Raw genomic sequence first — 16,894 nt, 5'->3', positions numbered from 1 at the left:
TATTATAAACAAACTCCGCTACAGTGAGAGCTTCCAACCATTCACTAGAATAATCAGCCAATAAACAACGTAGCGTTTGAAGTAAGGTTTGGTTCAGTCGTTCAGTCTGTCCATCTGTCTCTGGGTGGAAAGCAGTGGATAATGCCACATCTATTTTCAGTTTTTTACATAATTTTTTCCAAAATTTAGAGTTGAACTGGCTCCCTCGGTCTGACACCACTTTGCTTGGCAAACCATGTAAACGCACAATTTCCCTTATAAAAATATCGGCAAATTCTGCCGCCGTGGGTAATTTCCGTAATGGTACAAAATGTGCCATTTTAGATAAAAAATCCACTATAACCAACACTGTTGTGAAAGATTTTACAGGTGGTAAACCTACAATAAAGTCTACGCTCATAGTGTGCCAAAGTTGTTTGGGTGTTGGCATTGGTATTAACAAGCCGTCAGGGGCCTTATGAGAAGATTTATGTCTTGCACAAATTGGACAGGTAGTGACAAATTGCTTAATGTCCTTTCTTATAGTGTCCCACCAAAAGTGTTTTTGCACATTTTCCAGGGTTTTTACCCAACCAGGATGACCTGCCAACGGTGAGGCGTGATGCCAAATTATCACCTGTGTTTGTAATTCAGAGGTGGGCACTAACAACATGTTGTCGTGATACAATAAACCTCGTTGTATTGTGTTATGGGAATCCTTTAACCAATCCTGAGGTGCTATTTGCATGTGTGCATTATATAGATCTGTGATGAAATCCTTCTGTTGTACTGGTGCCAAAAACTTTTGGGGAGGAATAATGGGTTCTCCTATTTTATCTTGTTTCATGTCTGAAGTATGTCCGTATCTAGATAACACATCAGATTGAATTTGTTGTGCACCTGGTCTATATGTTATTACAAAGTCAAATGTGCTAAAAAAAATTAACCAGCGCATCTGGCGTGGTGTTAGTGCTTTAAGTGATCCAAAAAACTGTAGGTTCTTATGGTCAGAAAAGATTGTAACTGGGTACTTGGCTCCCATTAAATGGTGCCTCCATTCTGAAAAGGCTACTTTGATAGCTAGTAGTTCCCTTTCAGCCACAGTGTAATTTTGTTCAGCTGGTAATAACTTTTTGGAATAGAAGGCTATAGGATGTAACTGGCCATCTACTGGATCTCGTTGAGAGAGAACTCCTCCTAAAGCTACTTGTGAAGCATCCGCTTCAACAAAAAAAGGCAAGTCAGGATCAGGATGTTTCAGAATTGGGGCTGAAGTGAACTTTTGTTTTAGGAGTTGAAAGGCGTGTGCCGCCTCATCAGTCCAAAGAAACCGTTGCCCTTTCCGCAACAAGGTAGTTATTGGGGCCGCAATGTCTGCAAAATGTGCAATAAACCTCCTATAAAAATTGGCGAAACCCAGAAATTTCTGAATATCTTTTACAGAGGATGGTTCTGGCCAATCAGCAATAGCACTGATTTTCTATACATCCATAGTTATTCCTTGAGGTGACAGGCAGTATCCTAAAAAGTCCACCTTGCTGACATTAAAAGTACACTTTTCTAACTTAGCAAAAAGATGATTTTCTTTTAACTTTGATAATACTGCACGAACATGTTGGGTATGTTCTTCTGAGTTCTTAGAGTAAATGAGGATGTCGTCTATGTATACTATGACACAAACGTCCAGGAATTTGTGTAGGACCTCATTTATAAAGAACTGAAAGGCCGCAGGGGCATTACATAACCCAAAGGGCATTACTGTGTACTCAAATAAACCAAACTTTGTCTTGAAAGCTGTCTTCCACTCATCCCCCTCTTTTACTCGGACCAGGTGGTAAGCTCCCCGCAGATCTAGTTTAGTGTATACAGTAGAATGTCTTAATTGATCCAACAACACAGGTATTAGAGGAAGAGGATATTTATTCTTTATTGTAGCCTTATTTAGTCCTCTATAATCGATACACGCGCGCAGGGATTTATCCGGCTTCGGGATAAAAAAGAGTGGAGATGACACCGGAGATGTGGAATGACGGATGAACCCAGACTGTAGTAGGTCATCTAGGTAGGTTCTTAAGTATTTGGTTTCTTCATCAGTCAAAGCATATACTCTGTTATTAGGTAAAGGGGCCCCTGGGATAAGATCTATACGACAGTCATAAGACCTATGTGGGGGCAGCACACTAGCCTTTACTGGATCAAAGACGTCTTTAAAGTCAGAATATTCAGGAGAGAGACTTGGTTCATCTTGTGTAACACTAGCACAGTGTAATACTGTGCTCTGTTCTGTACCTGCTTCTTGATAGCAATTGGTTCTACAGAAAGAGGAATCCAAAGTAACAGTTCTATTCACCCAATCAATTTTTGGGTTATGAGTTGTTAACCAGGGTACCCCGAGATTCAAACCAAAATTAGGAGTATCTATCAGATCAAAGCTAATCACCTCTGTGTGCCCGTTCTGACAGACCATAACAAGTGGACTTGTTTGTTTTGTGATTAATCCAGAGGTCAATTCTGACCCATCCACTGCACATACTGCTTCTGGACAAGGCTTTAGGCACATACGAAGTCCGAAGTTTTCAGCTAACTTATTATCCACAAAATTTCCTGTCGCGCCTGAGTCCAGTAGGACAGGGAGAGAATGCCTTACTTGGGTAGTAACAATTAAAACGACCTGAATTATGAAATGTCTAGGTATGTGCGGTACCATGAAGGCTGCAGCATTAGAGGTTTGATTAAGATGTTTTCTCGAACAAGTAACCTCTCCCCTTGTCGAGCTTAATCGTTTCCCGATTCAGTTGAGGAGGTGGAGGAAACAGCACCCTTTCGTTGAATTTTAGGCTTTACTGGACATTCTCTGGCAAAGTGACCTGCCCTTCCACAATATAAACATAATTGAAGTTTTCTTCTTCTTTCTTTTTCCTCTGATGTGAGTGGACCTCTGAGTGTCCCTATTTGCATAGGCTCAGGTTCAGGGAGTTTATTATCTGGGTCTTTCTTCTTGTGTCTAATAAAAGTTAACGTGATTCCAGTTTGTATTTATCTCCCTTTCTTTCTCCTAGTCTATGTTCTAATTTCACAACTAAATCTACAAAGTCCGAATAGTCTTCTGGCAAATCAACGATATGAGCCAGCGCGTCTTTTAACTCGTCTCTCAAACCTTTATAGAAAAGGGAGACACGCTTTTCTTCTGGCCACTGTGTCTCGGTGAGTAAACGATTAAAACTAGTGAGATAGGTCAATAAATCCTTGTTACCTTGTTTAAGATTTAAAAGCTCATTATCACTTGCCTGCATGAAAGTGTGTTTTGCAAAAAGGCTGGTCATGGTACCTTTAAATTGATTCCAATTATGGAGGATGGGATCATCTCTCTCCACAAAAGGAATTGACCAATTGGCTGCTGTGCCACCCAAATAAGACAAGACAAATGCCACTTTCGTAGCATCAGTAGGGAACTGTTGTGGCTTACAAACGAAGTGTAATTGACATTGATTGATAAAAACATGGAATTTGTTACTATCTCCATGAAAACGTTCAGGTGCTGCTAAGGGCACAGCATTAGGAACATTAACAGTGACCTCAACTGGGGGAGGAAAAGTTGTATGTTTTGATGGCGCCCCTGTCTCTGAGGAGGTTTTAAAGAAAGGCGTAAAAGCTGTGTTCCACTGAGATATCCTAAATTTATACCTGCTTAAATCCTGTTTTAAAGAGGTATTCTCCATCTTTAATCTCTCTATTTCCTCTTGCATATGTTGCAAGATGCCAGACACTGATTCATTATGAGCCAAGTCCTCATTTAGGGCCTGCGCCATATCCGTGACGTCAATGCCCTCTATTTTTTCCCCGATATTCATCGTCCACCAGAACTGAATTTTTTTTATTTTTTTTAAGGCTTGTGCTTCTGTCAAAGCCCAGCTCACCTGAGTCCTTGTTCAGTTCTGATGGAGGTTGAAGACAATCCGACCCCACCCTGAAACTGCTTGTTCCAGCACACTAGTTTTTAAAACAGTGCACTAAGAACAGAAGCTCAAGGGAAGGGGGGAAGTGGATAAAATAAAATAAAGAGACAACACCGTTCTTGCGTTTCCACTGTAGAAGTGCTGCACAAATCTGCGGCCCTCTCTGACTTTTGTAGAAACTGGTGCCTAATGAAACATAAACAAAGAACAGATAAGTACAACCTATTCCTAACTGGGTTCGTGACTATCCCTTTATTTATTAGAAATTTTCTTCTAAAAGTACCTCTTGGATCCTTGTCTCTAGTTTCCAGGTTTGGAATGTGTTACTGCTCTGGGATGTGCTTTCTATTACTCTAAAGCTTCTAAAACATTAAACAAATACCGTTATCAGAATTACCAATATCAAACATTCACCTTAATATAACTAAAGCCTAAATTCCCAATAGCAGACTCACTTTTCCCATATTTCCAGAATCTTTTATAAAACAAATACTGTACTTTTACGTCAAAATACAGCATGTAATTTGTGCAAGTCCTTGATTTACTGTTTGCCTTGCTGTTAATGGTTTCCACGGTTCGATTCTTAAAAGTTCCATAAAAAAAAAAAAAATGTTTGCTTCACAAAGTTCCGTAAAGTATTCTTGTAACAAAGAGTTTGAATCACAATGTTCGTGGAAGGTATCTTGTTTCAAATTGTCTATACACGAATCCAGAAATTGTTGTCAAAGTTCTTTCAGGTAATAAAAGTTTTGCACTTACTTGTTGCTGGCAAGAGATACTGATCAGTCTAACCTTGTCTTCTTTCTCTTTTGCAGGTTGCTTGTAGGAGAGAGGCTAAGGCAAGGAGGAACCGGAAACCGGAAGAAGGAAGAGCCAGCAGCTGCGCCCATTGAAGCCAATGAAAGTCTGTAGAGAGCAGAAGTGCCAGCGCCGAGGGATCTGTCCTCAGGTAAGCGGGAGGTAGACGAGCACAAGCACTGGGTGAGGCTCGGGGGCTGCCTTTTATAGACAGGGCTGGGTGTGGTCCTCACATGCTGCACATGTTCTTGAAAGGTGTGCAGAGCTGGGTGTGGTTTGAAGAGCTGGGTGTGGTCCTCACATGCTGCACATGTTCTTGAAAGGTGTGCAGAGTTTCAGTTATTATGCAAATGAGTTAAATTAACACATGGCCTAGAGAGGAGTGTTTTAAAGAAGCCTTGGTAAAAGCAAGGCCCAATGTGTAAACAAAACAGCACATTAAACAACATACACAGAAGCCTATGGGGGGGGGGAAGAAGGTGAGATAACAAGAAAGGCTTTCAATAGTAAGTTTAAAAGGGAGCTATTACAGAACCCACTAGTGCAGTGAGAGGGGACATGCTCTTTGCTGTGCACAAACCCTAACACAAATCTGGAGAGACAACATTTGCTACATTTTCTTTCTGTAATTGGTTATCTTGATGATTTAAACAGTTATCAAATTTTATCAGACTAAAGGGAAACATGAGGGAATTTCTGGTCTGTCTAGACCAGGCTTTGTGGTCTCAAGATGGCAAACTTTTTTAGAGACCCGCCAAAATCAAATTTGGATGTTAGAAACTTGGTATCCACTTTAAAAAAAATCTGCCTTTTGGATCTATAATTTGCAGACCTACAGGGCTGTTGTAATGTCATGATCATCACGGTCTGCATAGATCACTGTTATGGCCTTTGGAATCAAAAGCAGCGCTGCTTAGGCAAGCATAGGGCTCATCTGGTGGCAGAGCATCACAATGTAGAAGCTCAAAATTCAGGGATCCAGAGCTAGAGGTCTCTGTGTACAATTCTCATAGGCTTTAACAGGAACTTGCTATGAATGGAGAGTCAGTCAAGAGATCTAATCATGGGGTAGATGTGATCCTGCCTCATGATCCCAGTGATGAGCTGGTGGGTTGTAATGTTTTGTACTATTCGAAGATCAAGAGTGAATTTAATAGGATCCAAAAGGTAGGTTAAATGTGCATATTTCAGTCTAACCTGGCTTACTGTCTCAAGTATGAGCATGTGCAGATATGCTTTTGTGAACGAAAGAACAATTTTTCTCGCTGATGTCTTACTTGGTTATAACCAACTCTAACCAATTAGAAGACCAATGAAATGCTGGAGTCCATGTTGATGCCAAGTTTGTGGACTTTTTGGCTGACCACTCTACAACCATCTAGTTGGCTGTATTCTACAATGAAATCAGAAGTTTTCTCAGATTGAATTAAAAAATGTAGACATTTTCTACCCGTTGACTGACAAACTTCTAGTCAAACTTTCTGGGCCCTGCTTGGCATTGCTGTTATCTGCTGTAAAGCATAACCCAGGAATAGTTAGGTGTCATCTGCATGCATATATATATATATATATGTATGTCCCTTAATGGTAGAGTCATTTGGCAAAGGGGCAAATGTGCCCATTCAAAACAACAAATCGTGCACTCCCCCTGATGGAGCGCACACTTCTATTCTCTGACTTCTCAAGGATATTGTGGAAAAACATTTGGCTGAATATTTTCAGCTGAAAAAGATCTTTATCCATAGAAGTACTGTTTCCAGAAAAGCAACTTCCCTTACATTTGTAATTCAGATGTTATGATCAATAGTGTTGAAGTCAGCTGACAAATTTACGAAAATCATCAAGTCTTTGCAAGTCATCCTGAATTGACAACATCTGGCTTTAGCCACCACCAGTCCCGAATGGAAAAGGAAGATAACTTCCTTCCGCAAATTATTGAAGTTGACTAAATTGGTGAATAATTTCCCGAGATATGGCCAGCGGGAACAAGTGTGGAGGTTACAAATTGGCCAGCGGGAAAAGGAGTGGTTACCCACATCAGGACCAATCAGTGATAATGCTTTGAGTAGCAGTTTCCCATGACCATTTCCAATCCTTAAACTAAATCCTTAGCTCAAAAATATATTTTATAACCTAACAAGCTTATTTTTAGGAACATGGCATAATCATTTCATAAGACTACCCAGACAGAGGTCATAGGCAGAGTCTGATTGACTTTCACTAGTTTGGTTTCAGACATTACTGCAAAGTCATCTAGTCATAAGCAATAAACGATAAGGTAATGAATTTGGTAAAGGAAACATTATGAAAATAGTGTCATTGTAAGTTTCTTATTTTTTTCTGTGACTGCTGTAGCTCAAGTGAGGAAATAAGAGCAGTCTGGTTCACTTTAGTCAATTTCAAGTCTTCTATAAAATGGTGCTGCCAGTTGAACATTTGAACAATTTCTACCAACAGTGATTCTTGTCTTCTCTGGTACCAGTATTTTTTAATTAGCAGAGAAGTGTCAATATCTTTCTCATGTTACTGTTGTACTTTAAGCTTCATCCTGAAACATTCAATGAAAAGCCTTGAATTTTACTTGAATTCAGTTAAGAGGCTTTTTAAATATGTGTCTCTGACGCCTGTCTCTTTGAGAAGATTCTGATACTCTGCACTTACTCCATTGTGATTTCAGTCTGACTTGTGGCACACGACTTTCTTCTTCACAGTTATTGATGACATCAGACTACGTTTGGATGACTGTGGTGTAGCTGCTTTGGAAACCCTACATTTTAAAGGATTCAAAATCAATCACTCTATCAGGCTTAAAGTACAGCACCCAGGAGCCAAGATACACTAATGTCAGTGGCAACTACTACCTTTGGTTCACATTTGTAGAGACTAAACCACTACTTCCTCACTATTGCAAATTATTCTCTGAGTTGCAACAGTCACAGCAAAACAATTCACCATGAACATGTTGCCACCATTTGGGCCAGCTCAGCATGGCTACTGGAAGACTTAAATAAAGGCTATTTCAATATTCAAGCATAAGCAGGATCATTGTTACACCAATGGTATTTATAACAGGACAACAATATCTATGCATGGGGGATACATACGCCCCATACTCTGAATTACATTCTACCTCCTTTCTAAAAGTAAATAATTTTAACAGTAGCACAATTCCAATAGAATCACATTCTGCGATGCTGCTATTTTGGACTGGAAGCGTCTGAATTCAGCTCTAGGCTTTTGAAACATTTAAAGTGAAAGTGGCATTTTGTTTCTTAATTGAAGTTACCAAGGGGCTAATACAACCAGGGCTGGCTTTAGTGCTGGTGGTGACCCCATGACCTCCTCCTGGAATTCCCTGAGTCCCAGCAAGCAAACGTTCCACTCTTCTCTTCATAGCCTCTCTCTCACATACATTTCATTTTACAGGTGGAAATCCGATGCTGTCAGCCTGGCTGACAAAGAAAGAGAGGCGGTTCCATCACCAGCACTGCCACACCAACAGGACTCCGCCCACCGCATTATGATGCGTAATACGGTGCTTCGATGTGCTGTATGGTGGTGCAGTGCTGGTGGTGGAAAACGCCAGGACCCATCCCCTCCCGGATGACCATCTCGACGAAACAGGTAAGTGGACCATCCGAAAGGGGGGAGTGTTGGGTGCATGTGTGTGGTGTGTGCATGTATATGTAGCGGAATGGGTGTGCATAAGTGCGTGTGTGTATGTATGTGTGCTTGGAGGGTGTGTGTGTTTGCATGATGCATACAGATGAGCAGGGGTGTGTGTGCATGTGTGTGGATGAGTGGGGGTGCATACATGGAGGTGTGTAGACATGTGGAAGGGTGCATGGATCTGTGTTGATACAAATGTCATGGTGGTGTGCATGGTGGTGTGTGGAAGTGTGGGGATGTGCATGCCGGTGACAGGATTGGGGGTTCCTGTCATCGGGTGCGTTCCTGCCAGGCTTTTTTAATGGCGGGCGACTGCTGCGAAAAGCCTGGTGGTATGCTGCCTCTCAATACGGCCGACAGTGACTGGGCGGCGTTGTGGTAGTTTGACTTTGGCCAAACTGGCCTACTTGTAATGCACCAGGTCCATGGCGGTAAGACCGCCACTGGTGGGGGCAGTCTTAATAACCCCACACTCATAATGAGCACCTTAGTTTTTCCTGAACCAGTGCATCATCTGGTGAGTTGGGCACACATGAAATCTAGGTATAAGAATGGAAGAACTCACATGCAGACAGTCATACTAGTGTAATCATACAATAAGTCTCTCGGATTATCTTACTTTTTCAGCTGTTTTCTGATAGCATATTAGCCTACAGCTACAAATTCTTAACTCTATTATTTAATTTTCAGCCATTTACATTTTATCTTCCCAAACACTTCAATGACCATGTTTTGGCCTCCTTCAATGTGTCAGGAGATCTGGTACACATCTGCATTTTATTGGCATGGGTGTGTAAATCCTTTATTAGCTGTCATCAATAGATCATGCAGGGGCTTGGCATAGATTTAAAAAAAGCTTTGGTGGTTAAAATGAAGCTTGAAACACCACAAGGCTAATCTCCATGAAGGAAGATTTGCAGTAACACCATCACCTGTGAAAACCTGTGCAAGAGCAAATATATAAGCCATGTCTCTGCAACCTTCAACACTTTACCCACCTCCCCCAATCTCTGCACGGGGATATTAGGGTCCAAGGTCTTGAACTGAAGTCAACAGTATTAATATTATCGATAGTCTGGCCTATACTTTATCCAGAATCTGAAAGATAGAAGACTAAACATCGAATAGTGCTATCTGACTGCCATTTACTAAGACATTCAAACAGACGTGTTTGACTCAAAGGAGGGTTGCAACTTCATTGAAGATGATTTTTTTTAATTTTGAGAACAATGTAAGGCTGATTATTAGTGTATACTTATTTGATATTTGATCTTTTCAGCAAGGTGGTTGCTTAGACCTTTTTGACCTCTATCGGGGTGTCTCTGTTCTAAAAGAATAATTGTCCACAAATGACACAGTATGGTGTTTTTAATACTGAGGTGCCAATACGTCAGATCCACAATATCACCTGTCAAAATGTAATCAGAGTGGGGAAATATACAGTGTACAAGTGCATTTGGATCCCAAACATCTCCAAATAAGTGCATGAGTAGGTGCTCAATGCCTACACATTTCCTTTGCAAGCCCCATCAGTATTAAGTGACTATTTGTAATGAGAGAGTAAGTTGGTAAGTGGCGCAGTTACTGATGGGTACTTCTAGCTGATTCTTTACACACTCTTTAAAGTGACAGTATTACATAAGGTCATTTTTACAAAGTACAGTGCACAACATAGGAGATTCAGTGTGCATCAAGGTGATTTGCGCACCTGAAAGTTAGTGTACTTAGGGCAGTATACCGCTATGCAATATGCACATTACAGTGATTCGCATACCACATAGTGACAGCATTACACAAGGTAATTTTGACAGAGTATATAGGCCCTCATTATGAGATTGGCAGCAAATGCCTCCTACCGCCATGTCGACGGCCGCCAACATGTCATTGCCGTGGCTACTGACCGTCCAGGCTATTATGACCATAGACAGAATTACACCAGAAGGATGGCGGAATTCCATCTACGGTCATGGCAGAGGAGTGCAGTAAGGTGGCGCTGTTGCTAGCAGCAGTGCCACATCAGAAAAACACAGCCTAGTGTATCATGTTCCATGATACGGCCTGGCGGTGTTTTGCTGACGGGCGCTGCTGCTGGCAGTAGCGCCCGTCCCGTCTCCTGCCGGAGGACGCCATGCATGCAGGTAAGTCGGGTTGCCCGACAGGAGAGGGGGGTGGGGCATGTTGTGTGTGTGTGTGGGGGTGTGTGTGACTGTGTGTGAATGCGTGCATGTGTGTGTGATGCATGTGTGCATGAGTGGGTGTGAGTGGACGTGCATGTTGTTTTGTGAGATTGCGTGTGTGCCTGGATGTACGTTCGTGAGTGTTGCTGTGAATGTGTATGAATCTATAAATGCATGAGTGAATGTGTGTATGTGTGTGTGTATGGATGTGTATGTATGTGTATGTGTGTAAATGTGCGGGGGGTCGGGAGAGGGAGGCGGAGGGTGGTGGAGAAGCCAGGGGAATGGGAGGGGGGCAGGAGAGACCCCTATCAGCGCTAGGGAAGGAATTCCCTGGCACTGATAGTGCCTACCTTCATGGTTTTAGTGGCGGTACGGAAAACACTGAAACCATGGTGGTGGGTGGGGTCAAAATGCCATGGGCGATACTGCCATGGCAGTCGGTGTGGTACATTGGCGGTTTGGCTTTGGCCAAACTGCCAATGTCATAATAGTGGAGGTACGTACCGCCAGCCTCCAGCGACCGACGGGGTCGTAATGACCCCCCTAGTGTACAACATTGGAGATTGAAAGCATATCACAGTGATTTGCACACTTTATAGTGACTACATTATGCAGCACATACATGCAACGAGAACTAATTTTAGCAAATTTACTGACTGTGTGCATCTCTGAAATTTGGTTTGCATCTCTGTAATTTGAACACCTTATTACATCATGACACAGTGTGCACCTGCTGTGTATTTTCATTAGACTGCATACTAATAATTGTTTGGGGGATTTATGTTGTGTATAGTGGTCAACCATAAGAAATTAGTTCTCAGAATTTTGGTCTCACTCCCACCTGTGCCATTCCTATCTTGTGTGATGATCCTCAGATGAGGTGGCCAGAATGGAAGCAATACTTAATTAATTACGTTTTGGCTTTAGAAGAGGAAACTTGTGAATAGTTTTACTTCCTCTAAGAAGAAAAAATCCTACTGTACAGTCTCAGCCCTAAAGGATTGCATGTCTACAGTCAGATGGAAGAAAAACCAAGAGCTGTTGATAGTGCAGATGCATTTAAAGATGCTCTTCAAGACCCCAATTCCCACTGCCAACCAACTGTTTCTGCAGCCATTGAGAGATATACATTTTTCCAAAGGAAACAGGCAAAGACTAAATTGGTTGAAGACTACGTAACTGCTCTGAAGAATCTGGAAATTCTTGTAAATTTGGTGCCTTGCATGATGACCTTATAAGATATCAACTAGCAATGCATTCTAATTATGTGGACATTCAAGAGAAATTGCTGGTGTGTGGCAATGTGCCACTTAAGGAAATAGTAGCCATTTTAAAGAAGGCCATAATTTTGAAATGGCATGCGAAAGCTGCATTGCAAAATGGCGGGGAAGGAGAGTCAGTGTGCAGGGTGTCTAATGTCAAGGATGAAGGAATTATTGGCCATTTCGCCAAGGTCTGCAGGAAGAAAATTGATGAAGTACATAAGAACTGTATAAAGTGGGTCATTGACAAAGAAGTGTTAGAAGGAGAAAATGATTCCTTGAGTGAGTGATGAAGGCATTCTCAGTATTAAAGATGCAGTGTTGAATGTGAATGTTGGTACCAGAAAGAAACCCATGTGAAATATGAATATTGATGGTGTAAACATACAGATTGTAGCAGACTCTGGGTCCCCATGCATAATTATTTGGAGGCAGACTCCCGTTTATCACGCTTCTGGAAACTGCGTTGTGAACCGGTTCAACAGGGTGGTAATGGGCAGTGTACAAGCTGTAACCAGTGCCAGTCAGAACTGATGAAGGAGTTGAATAACATAGTGTGGGATTATAGTATAACACCCTTGCTAACAGGCTTTAGTCCATTAAGAATTCTAAGAGGAAGAGAGTCTTTCACAAAAGATTAAAAGGCCCAGAAAAATATGAAACATTGCAGCAAATGGTCTCCCTTTGTGGTGAAAAGAAAATTACTAAAGACGCAGAAGTTGTATAAGACACATCATGACAAGTAGCATCGTGTGAAAGATATGTGTCTAGCACCTGTGATTGGTAAGAGTAAAATTGGGCCACAAATCTAGGAGGTGGAGTAGTACATTTTTTGAACCAATACAAGTAATAAAACATTATGCTAAGTTTGCCTTGTTGAGTGATAATAAGATATGTTATTTTTGCAGAACGTTCAGATGTAATAAAATTCTTAGCTGGGAACTTACCAAATGAGTGCAAGAAAGCACACCTCAATCTATTAAGTGGATGATGTTGAGATGGGCATTGAGTACATGGTATCTACTTTGACTGAAGGAACTAGGGGTGTGGAAGAGGATATTCACACTCCTGTTACAAATACAACTGAATTGAGTGGTAGAGGAATAATAACACATTTGGGGAGACCTGTAGTGTTGCCAAAAACATTGATGATTTTGTAATGAGAAAAGTGCAGTATTCTGTCTGTGAAATAAGCTGCATTTCATATTTTTCTAGTAGTAATGAAGGGTTATGGGGTTGTGTGTGGTCGTTGTCACCCATCTTTAGAAGGTTGAGTGAGGCAGATGCTCCTTACCTTGATGAGCCTAGTTCGCCACAGTCATCACCAGATGACTGTAAATCTTTTGACATTTTTTGGATACTTGAAAAATGAGCAAAAGTCACACCTGACTTTTTCACAAAGGTTTCATTTTATCAAAACTGTTCTGGGCAAGGCACAATTCTGGGTCTTTCCTCCCACACAACAAACCTAAGATATTCAGATAATGATCCTAACATTTCAGCTTTGGTTCTTTTTCTAGGTGAGAGTGGCTCTGAGGCTTCTAAGCATGCTGACCGCATACATCCTTCTTGTAGACTTCGCCAGCTGGTAAATGCGAACTCTGTAGTGGGATCTGAAATCTCACTGGGCCCAGCATCAAGGAAACTGTTAGATATCATTCATGATTCAGAAGAGACTGTACAAGAGCTGCAGTGTTGGCTGCTCAACCTCACCGTGACCAGCAGCAGAACTATCTCTGTCACTTCCCAGTTGATGGTGATGACAGATGCATCCCTGCTGGTTTGGGGAAGTCGTCTGGAAGAGATGATCAGAGGGCTCTGGTCTCCAGTGGAAACTAGGCTCCACCTAAATCTGTTGGAGGTGTAGACCATCCTTCTGGCAATGAAAACCTTTCAGCCACCCATCAAGGCAAGACCAGTGAAGGTTTTCACTGACAACACCACAGCCATGTGGTACAGCAACAAGCAGGGAAGAGTGGGGCTGTACTGTGTTAAGGGCACAAGTTACATTGACTTGCGATAACCTATAACTGGTGAATTTCAGTGGTTTTGTTTGCTAAAAAATGAATGTTTTAAGTGACATTTTTCACCGAACTATAAGGTTGCATTAACATTGGGTTTTTTCAGTGAATATCTAAGTTGTGTCATCTAAAGCAAGATATTATTACAATTCTTAAGTATAACGTCACTTGAACCTCTGGGTTTTGCAGTGAATATATATCTATATCTATACATATATGTGAGTAATTGGGATGTTGGTTGATTGGGGTATGAACACTGGTCAACCAGCAACCACAATTCTTGTTAGGGTAAGGTACAAGCAAACCCCAAATTCATCTGTGCTCACACTCTGGTAGCTTCGTACAGATAAGTCAGGCTTAACTTGAAATCAATGTGTAAAGTATTTGTGCAACACTTCAGACAGTAGAACAGTGAAAACACCAAACAAAAAGAAACCCACACAAGGTTTAAAAATAGAAATTATGTTATTAAATAAAAAAACAAGTTCAAAACAGAAAAACTACAATTAGTAGAACTTAAGTTATGAATTGAAAAAAATAAACTGTAAAGCTGTAGAATAGAACTTACAAGTGAAAAGCACAAACTGGAGATATCTGGTCGTTCAGGCCCAGATCAATGTCAAAAGTTCATACCAACTGGAGCAGGGGCTAGTTACAGGGGCCCAGTTAGGCCCACTGAAGTACCTTTAATCCTTGTTATGAAGCCTTGCATGTTGCCAAGGCAGCAATGTGTCATGCAGCCGATGCAATACATTGGTTCCAAGATGTGGCTGCAGTGTGAGGTCCTGTTATGTCGACGTTGAAGATCCTGGCTTGTGATGTAAAGACGAGTGGCAGGGATAAGTTGTATGTGCAGATAGAATATCCTGACCCAACTTTTTCACCTTTCTTTATTCCAATTCCAGAGTTTTAGAAATGGGATCTCTATTTGGCAGAGGAATACACCCTTGTCCAAGTAGGGACCACAATCCTGATCCGGGTAAGTAATACACAGTCCTAATTATCCTCTGCCCACCCTCTGGTAGCTTGGCACTGAGCAGTCAGGCTTAACTTACAAGGCACTGTGTAAGATATTTGTGCAATAAATCATACAGTAAGAAAGTGAAAACACCACAAAAATACACCACACGTGTATGCTATCCCACGAAAGGAGCAGACCTCACAGTAGTGGAAAATGAATTTAGGAGGTTTCTACTACCAGGACATATAAAACACACATGTCCATCCTTTTTACCTAATTAGCACCCTGCCCTTAAGGTTACTTAGGGACTACCATAGGGGTGACTTATATGTAGATAAAGGGGAGTTTGAGGCTTGGCAAGTACTTTTAAAAGCCAAGTCCAGGTGGCAGTGAAACTGCACACATAGGCCTTGCAATGGCAGGCCTGAGACATGGTTAAGGGGCTGCTTATGTGGGAGGCACAACTAGTGCTGCAGGCCCCTATTAGCATTCAATTTACAGGCCCTGGGCAAATGTAGTGCACTTTACTAGGGACTTGCAATTAAATCAAATAGGCCAATTGGAAATGAACCAATGTTACCATATTTAAGGGAGAGCGCATATGCACTTTAGCACTGGTTAGCTACTGAAGGCTACAGGTTGATGAAGGACCTCTTCATTAACAGGAGGTTACTTCCCAGAGAACGTAGGTGGAGTGCCATAAAACATTAAGCTTTTGCTGTGGTCTGGGTGCTGAAAAAGCTAAGACCCTACTTGTTTGGGACTCACTTCCGGGTTCAGACCGACCACAGGTCCATCAGATGGTTAATGCAGATGAGGGGTGAGAATCCAAAACTGTTGAGGTGGTCCGTTTACCTACAGGGGATGGACTTTACGGTGCAACACTGCCCTGGCACAGAACACGCCAATGCTGATGGTCTGTCCAGATTCTTCCGCCTTAGTGATGAGAACATCCATGTGGTTGGGTAGTTGCTCCCCACTTTCAGCTATGGGGGACACGTGTTAGACTTGGAATCCTTGGCGTGGTCTCCCTTAACTTTTTTTTGGACCCTAGTGCTCTCCCAGAGGTCTGCTTCCTGCACATGCTCCGTGGGATTAGTCAGCTTGCAGTCAATTAGTGTCAACATCAGGGCAGTGCGCGCTCTATGGGCGACTGGAATGCAAAAACCCAGCCCTTATAAGAAAACATAATTCATGCATTATGTTGATATGCTGTTGTTTAACCTTTTGCATTGCACAGTTTAATCCTGAAGACTTATATTCAAGGTGCTTGTAAATCCTGTTTATTTACAATGTATTGCTGCAGGCTTTCAGAGTGTGTCAGGGTGTGGTCCCTTTCCAGGGCCTTCTAGAAGCTTTCTCTGCAGCATGACTGGGTGTGGTTTGTGGGCTGGACCAGACTCTACATAAGGGAGCCAGCCCAGCTCCACATGCTCACTATTCAAAGGTCACGGTGCAGAGCAGCAGCAACTTCATGAGCTCCTGTTCCGGAGGCCTACCTTGACCTTCCAGGCCTTTGCCCTTCATTCTATTGGTGATCCTCGATCAGGGCAGTAAGACGGAGGTTGCGCTGGGCCCCCGATCCCTTTTTCGAAGGCATTCACGTTTTTGGGTCTAGTTTTTCATGTTGAAAGATTTTTCCTTGTGCGTGTGAATGTGCTTGTGGTTTCTGGCATTTACATGTTGACATTCGAATCGGCAAGACGCGCAACTCATTCCTTGTATTTAACTTTTGATACTCATTGTGCGCTACTATTTCTTGGCATTTGCATGGTGGCATTCGAATCAGCAAGACGCGCGATTCATTCATTGCATTTTACTCTTGATACTCATTGTGCGCTACCATTTCTTGGCATTTGCATGGTGGCATTCGAATCGGCAAGACGCGCGATTCATTCCTTGCATTTAACTCTTGATACTTATTGTGCGCTACCATTTCTTGACATTTGCATGGTGGCATTCGAATCAGCAAGACGCGTGATTCATTCCTTGCATTTAAACCTTGATAGTCATTGTGCACGACCATTTCTTGTCATTTACATGGTGGCATTCAAATCGGCAAGACGCA

This window comes from Pleurodeles waltl, chromosome 6 (assembly GCF_031143425.1).
Source record: "Pleurodeles waltl isolate 20211129_DDA chromosome 6, aPleWal1.hap1.20221129, whole genome shotgun sequence".
NCBI classification, from domain to species: Eukaryota; Metazoa; Chordata; class Amphibia; order Caudata; family Salamandridae; genus Pleurodeles; species Pleurodeles waltl.
The sequence above is the reverse complement of the archived record's forward strand: the minus strand, read 5'-3'. Positions refer to the sequence as shown.